Source organism: Lissotriton helveticus, chromosome 8 (genome assembly GCF_964261635.1).
Source record: "Lissotriton helveticus chromosome 8, aLisHel1.1, whole genome shotgun sequence".
NCBI lineage: Eukaryota > Metazoa > Chordata > Amphibia > Caudata > Salamandridae > Lissotriton > Lissotriton helveticus.
Genome location: NC_136069.1, coordinates 547,520,025 through 547,526,801, shown reverse-complemented (window position 1 = coordinate 547,526,801; position 6,777 = coordinate 547,520,025). Strand labels below are relative to the sequence as shown.

The following is a 6,777-nucleotide window of genomic DNA, read 5'->3' as shown; positions in this document are numbered from 1 at the left end:
TTCACGATGGGACGATTTGTGTGGCTTGAGTAGTAAGATGATGTTCTTAATTGCTGTGTCCTTTTTGACATATCGTCCATTTATCAGCATTCCCAAAGTTATTACCAGAGTCAGTGTAAGTGTAAAAAAAAATCCCAAAGTGTAAGTTTCTAATCGATAGGTAACATACACTCTGTTTATGACTAATAGTTTACACACCATTCATTCTCTTTCAACATTCCACCGTAGCTAGGGTCATATATACCTAAAGGGCCACTGAATTGAATTCAATTTACATGTAGTTTATTAATTTCAAGTTGCTTAAACTCACAAGGTTATAAAGACAGCTGAAATACAGCTGTAAACAATGACAGTTACATAAAATCAATACAAAATAATCATCATCACAAATTAACAAAATAGACACTTTAAAAATTCATACAGAAAGTTTTACCAACAGACCAATACAATTAGGTTGATAGACTACACATCCATTATTCAAAGAGGTTACAATCATTGCTTGACAACAATGACATTTTCTATTGTTCAAGTAATGAGAAAAAAGGATTTTGTATTTTATTGTAGGCGTCAACGCGTTTCCATGGTTTCCAATGGTTACTCCATCTTTATCAAGACCGATTAATCACTCACTTTTACAGTATATAGTTGTTTCAACAATTCACCTATAAAAATATAAATTAAATTCAGAAATTGTACACTACACTGCGGAAGTACCACATTACAGTGGTCCTAGTTTGGTCATATATTACTCTTGTCATACCGCACACATCTTGCTGAGACCGTTATTTGTCAGGAGAACATCATGCTTGTATCAGGTTAAACACGGTCCTAACTATCACTCAGTTATATACAAGTAATCTTTATTACTTGACATCCTGTCCACTAGTGTGCTTTTCACTAAACTCACATACATCCATTCTGATTAAAAGAGGAGGGGACTAACAACCTTCCTCAGATGCATTTACATTCATCATAGAAAGGGAGAAGCTTAACTCTTCCATTCTACTTCGCTATAATATTACTGTATGCCACCTCACCTTTTAATATCAAGGTTAGCTCTTTGTTGAAGGCAAAGCTCTTGTGGACCGACTTAGCAAGCCCCCTTATTTTGATCGGGAGCTTTTGTATCCCTTGCTGGAAGGCCAACTACAGAAATATTATGAGAGGATAGTTTAGAGCTTTTCTAATACCTCTATAATGTTGTTACCCAAGACATCTATTTCCAAAGCATGTCTCACCTTAAAAACTCTTATTATGCTTAGTCCACTGTTCTTGTTGCTGAGTGGTGTTCACGGTAAGATCTCACCTAAAATGATATATTATACATATACATTTTATCTCTAATTATATTAATTATAGGAGGAGATTAAATGAATGTCTCTATGAAATAGCATACGTCTTCCAAAAAGTTACCTTAAATGAGGTAGATGATAGGATCACATCTGTTAGGGAAATCATCATTACCAGAGTCATCCAAATTAGAAATAAAAGCAAACCCAACACAATCCAAAGTTCAATCCATGGTGAAACCAGATAAGTCTTTTCCAGGAGTTGAAAAAGGTCTGTTGCTTGTTCTTTGAAAGTTCTTTTTGCTGGCATCGTTTCAGGCTCGCTGGGATCCTCAAAAAACATATCAAAGTTAATGAAACAGCCTGAGGCAGTTCTGTCAATGGTGGGGATTGCATCCAGATTTGTCGAAATCACTAGAACCACTTGATCACTTGTTACTTTGTTGTAGACAGGTTTTTCTTGACGAACTGTTATTTGGGTTTCAAGAGGTACAAGTTCCATAGCTTTGTTGCTTAGTTCTTCTTTTTGCACTGCAGATTCTTCAAAGGGAATGAGTCTCTCAGCTTGAACCTCTTGGAATGTAGCCAGATTAATGCATCTGCTACATTGGTTGAGTATGCATGGCCTACTGCTTAGTATCGGGCACATGATGTGGTTTGACCAGGTCGATTGACACAAACCTGTTCTCTTTTTTTCCACCAAGGGGCGGCAGTATTACTGTTGTTGATCCGTGGATTGCTAGGACAGGTACTGGTTGTCTGTAAGAAGGCCCAAATTCCTTCTTGTCCGCGATCTTCTCTCTGACTAGATCCCCAAGCTTAGGAATCCAGACAGGCCTTGCTAGGATGATCAGTTGTTCTTCAGTGGTGGTTGGCTTCAGGAACACGATCCTTTATTTCATTCCTATTTCATTTAAGTCCTGTAAAACAGCCAAACAGTCTGTGATATCAAAAGGTTTTTGGCCTACCACTGAAGTCTGACAAACGAGGTCCGCTACTAACTTTCTAGTCCTAAAAAGGACTTCATATGGCGTGATTTCCCCTTAGAGAACTTCTTGGCAGATTGTTAAGACTACGTTGGACACTTATTAGATGTTTGACCCACCCATCACCCGAGCATAATACCCTAGCTGTTATAGATTGCTTTATGTCCCTGTTTTTTCTCTCCACAACCGAATTTCCCTTTAGGATGAATGGACTAGAATGTCGCAATGCAACGCCCAAACTGGCCATGACTTCTTTGTAAGCTCGAGAGCTAAATGCAGGACCCTGATCAGAATGTAGCGTGCCAATTGCGCATGTGCCGATAAAGACTCGCAAATCTTTTATAATTGTTCAAGCGTCAGACGAGCGCTGAGGCTACATCCAAATGACTAAATTTATTTACATCCTTTCTACACACATATAGAGAGGATGTTGTGGAAGGACAAAAAACACTGATGGGCACCAAAGCGACAGGCAACCACAAATGTGGAACCTGCAGCATCTGTGATTTATGTCTAACAACCAAAGAAGTATGCCTGAACAATATTAAACATAAGATCAACACGCTAAACAACTGTAGGAGTAAGAACTTGGTATACCTGATCCTGTGCCCTTGTGGCTTAGGCTACATAGGGGAGACAGGGAGAGAACTTAGGATCAGAATAGGGGAGCATAAATCAGCCATCCGACTACATAGGGAAAATGCCCCATTGGTCGAGCATTGGAAGGATAAAAACCACAACGATAATGATATTAAATGGGTGATACTTGAAAAAATAAAAGAACAGACCAGGATGGGTAATAGTACTAAAAGACGTTAACAACAGGAGCAGTGGTATATTATGAAATTTAATACCATAAAAAATGGTTTAAATAATAGAGAGGAATGGGACTCATTAATCTAAGAACTCTTAAAAGCATAGCCCAACTGCTCTCGAATAAAGATAAAAAGAAAGAACCACATAGGAAATAATATATAAGCCCCTTTACAAATGGCCGCCGCACCTTGCATGATGTATACCCCTCCGGTTAAAAAATGTAAACATACAATGTATATTGGACCTTTAAATACCAAAACTTTGAGAGAATAAATAGAAATCTGCAGGAATTGAAATGAAAAATTAAAGAATAATTTGAGTAGTTTAATATTGGGAATTTCATCCCTATAAAATAGCCGGTATGTAAGGCTAACTAACCTACTTCAAAACGGCCCCCACTCTCGAGCACCCCAAACGTGGTGCAAAATGAAAAACGAACAAGTACAACAAATAATGGATCATTGGCTATTTGATAAAAAAATCGGGAGATGGAGTAGAAATACATAGGTGATAATTTTAATTCTAACGGAAAAACATTAGGGATGCTTTTCGTAATAAACAGCTGGCATGTAAAGATGATTAACCCGTTCCAAAATGGCCACCATCGCCTCGCTCTCCAAAACATCTTCCACGCATGCGCAGGAAGGGAATAGAGAAAAGATTCCCCGCAGCTGCAGTAAATCATCTCAAAGGAGGGGTGTATAAAATAGGAAAAAAGCCACACGTAACTCACAGGAGAGAACGAGAGGTCGTACCCGTGGAAAGCGCCGCATCGAGATTAAAAAGGTAAGCAGGAGCAAATGGCAGGCAGATATCCCGAAAATCCGAGAGTCCATAGATTTACTTTGGGCGGTCCCTTTTAACATAAGGTTATTGTAAGGGGAGCAGTAAAAATTAGTCAAATTGATCCTGGCCCCGGCGCGATTAAGGCTAAAACAGCTACAGACTAGAGACCTGCACTATTTAGTTATGTTTCGGTAGTATGTGAGTACTCGACTGGGCGTTTAGATAAACAATACCCAGAGACAACCCTTCTGCTAATAATATCGTCTCTAGACCCCCATTGTGACTACATGTTTTGGAGACGGGAAAATAAGGAGAGATTCAGTATACAATATCTTTTTTAAAAACCCAATGTCCACGAGGCAAGTAATTAGGGGCGGCGTGACATAGAAGTGTAGAGCACTAGTCAGCAGTTAAAAAGGGAAATAAACAAAAACAGAGGTTAAGCTATGAGCCACAACAGAGGATGTATGTATACCAACATTCCCTCAGTACTTTAACCACGTGTACCAACACTGATGTAAGTAGAGATTTTGATAAAAGTAGCGCTTGATAAGAACTAGGTGGCAAACGTAAATAGAGGAGTGAGTGTAAATGTAAAAATAAAAATAAAAATATTAGTAGGAAATCTATAATACCTGTGGATAAGCATAAAATAGTGTGATCCATTTTCCATACAGATAGACGTGTATGCCCATTTGATCGTTATCAAGCGACACGTGACGAGGTTGATACACAAGGCGAACCACGGGGAAAGTGACCCCTCCTTAAACAAAAGGTATGTATGGGACCCCAAATATGGGGTGGATGCTAGATATTGACACTTTAACATGTAGCATATTAAAAATCAATCCCTATGTATTTTACCAGGGAGCACCGCACGAAAGAAAGGGAGAATATAACCCATAACGAATGACTCCAGATCTAAAGAAAATATAGACATGAACGTAAGAACATAAACTACCTGATAAAACGGTAATGGCTTATTTTTTACCCAGACTAACCTGTCCCCAGATCATGAAATGGACAATAGTCACTAATACATACATAAAACTCTGTTAATAGATTGGAATTACCTGAAAATAAAACGGCCCATATCGTGTTCTTGAAGTTGTGTGAAAATTGACCAACACCAAGCAGGTTGTCTAGTTTCCCAAACTAAGGTCAGTAGTCCCTAAAAATTATGTTAAATTCAAAGCAAAAGTATTGTCATTGACTATATAGTGATGCCACAAAGGGACGCAATCTAAACTTGTGCTATGAGATACGTATTGAATGTTGAGTTGAATGCACAGATTTATTGAACAAAATGGTACATCTGCAGTAAGGACCACTACTAAAACGAACCTGCTTACAAGGAGAGGTGATATAGATTTATACATAGAGCTGTAACTAAATGCCACCGTCTATTAGAGGGGATGTTTAATAAGGATTGCCTCATTAAGAGGGGTGGTACCAGATTTTGACTGATATAATTCTGTCTTATACAGCTTTGATTCTCATCTATTGAATCAGATGACCCCTATCGATACTGTCCTGATGAAGGTGTAGCGATATCCATGTGCTGATACACCGAAACGCGTCGACGCCTTTTTTCTTCATGAATTCAAGCCTCTAGAATTCCGGATATTTTGCACACTGCAATACCAGGGCCTCTAGTATACCATTGGAAAGGCTGTTGAATCATTCTTTATCTATGACTACATTCCTTATTTTTTCTTCATAGAGGGGTTCTTTTCTGTCTTTTGTCTATCCTTTTTTCTTCAATGAAAGTATGCTGATAATCTAGAAATTGTGCACCTTTGTATGTATTATGTTGTTCAGTTGAATTTGAATAGATTCAATTGTTTTTTAATTATTGCTTAACTTTTGAAATTTCGTCATTTTTTAATGCGTGTTATTTTATCGTATGTTTTCAGTATAATTGTATTTCTACTGAAATTTTAACTAGGATGCATATTTTAATCAATAAAAAAATTGTGAACATCACAAACTAGTCATTGACCAAATTGTTCAATATCTATATGAAGTTATCTACACTGTCTATTTGTATTTAGGTATCCATATACATATATTTCTCCAGGGATTCTTCTCTGACTTTACATCCAAATGAACCTTGTCTTAATATTTGTGGGACCACATCTGTCCACAGGGACGTCTGCGTGTAGACAGTCTAATGCTGTCTAACAAAGGTGTCTGTACTGGGCTGGCTATCCTATAGTCAGGAATCTGGCGGTGTTCTGTGCTGCAGTCTCTATTGCAGTCATTGCACTTAATTATAAACGTGTGAATGTGTGCATTTGTTCCTGGCCACCAGTACGTCTCTTTCAATTCTAGTATAGTCTTAGAGATCCCCTGATGTATCAGACCCTCTCCCAAATGTGTTTCGTATATCTAAGCTACTCTACGTTTCCTGTTTGGAGTTACCCTATCCCCCACTCCAGGGATTCGAGCAAAAGGAACAGAGTTTGCATCAATTATATATGAGTATTTGAGTGGAAACTTATTAGGTAACACTGTACCGCTGCCTTTGCTTGAGGCATTGACAGCTAGCATTATTTTGCCATCTATTTTCGTTTTTGAACTAGTGATTGCAGCTACAGAAGCCGTTTGCACAGCCCCTTTCGCAGCTTTGTCAGCCAATGAATTCCCTTCAGCGCGAATGCCTTCACGTTGACGACTCAGCGTATGTATCACATGAGCATTTCGTAGTCCTTGTCGTAACTTAACTACTTGTTCCCAAAGCAGTTTATGCTTGATTGTGCCACCTTTTGAATCTTTGTAACCATTTTGAATCCAGTTTTGCAAGTATTCATTATAAGATTGGACACAGGAATACGAATCGCACACTATGAGTGTTGGGAATTCACGATCTGCATTTTCAAGTGCCATTTTGAATGCTT

General features: G+C 38.3%; 1 long non-coding RNA gene across 1 annotated transcript; it reads left to right on the top strand.

Annotated features, from left to right (window-relative positions):
* Nucleotides 1-2,801: 2,801 nt before the first annotated feature.
* LOC144771707 (uncharacterized) lies at nucleotides 2,802-5,898 on the top strand. Its single transcript, XR_013599436.1, has 5 exons — nucleotides 2,802-3,877; nucleotides 4,555-4,652; nucleotides 4,745-4,849; nucleotides 4,940-5,037; nucleotides 5,365-5,898. It is a non-coding gene; the product is annotated as an uncharacterized LOC144771707 (long non-coding RNA).
* The last annotated feature ends 879 nt before the right edge of the window (nucleotides 5,899-6,777 follow it).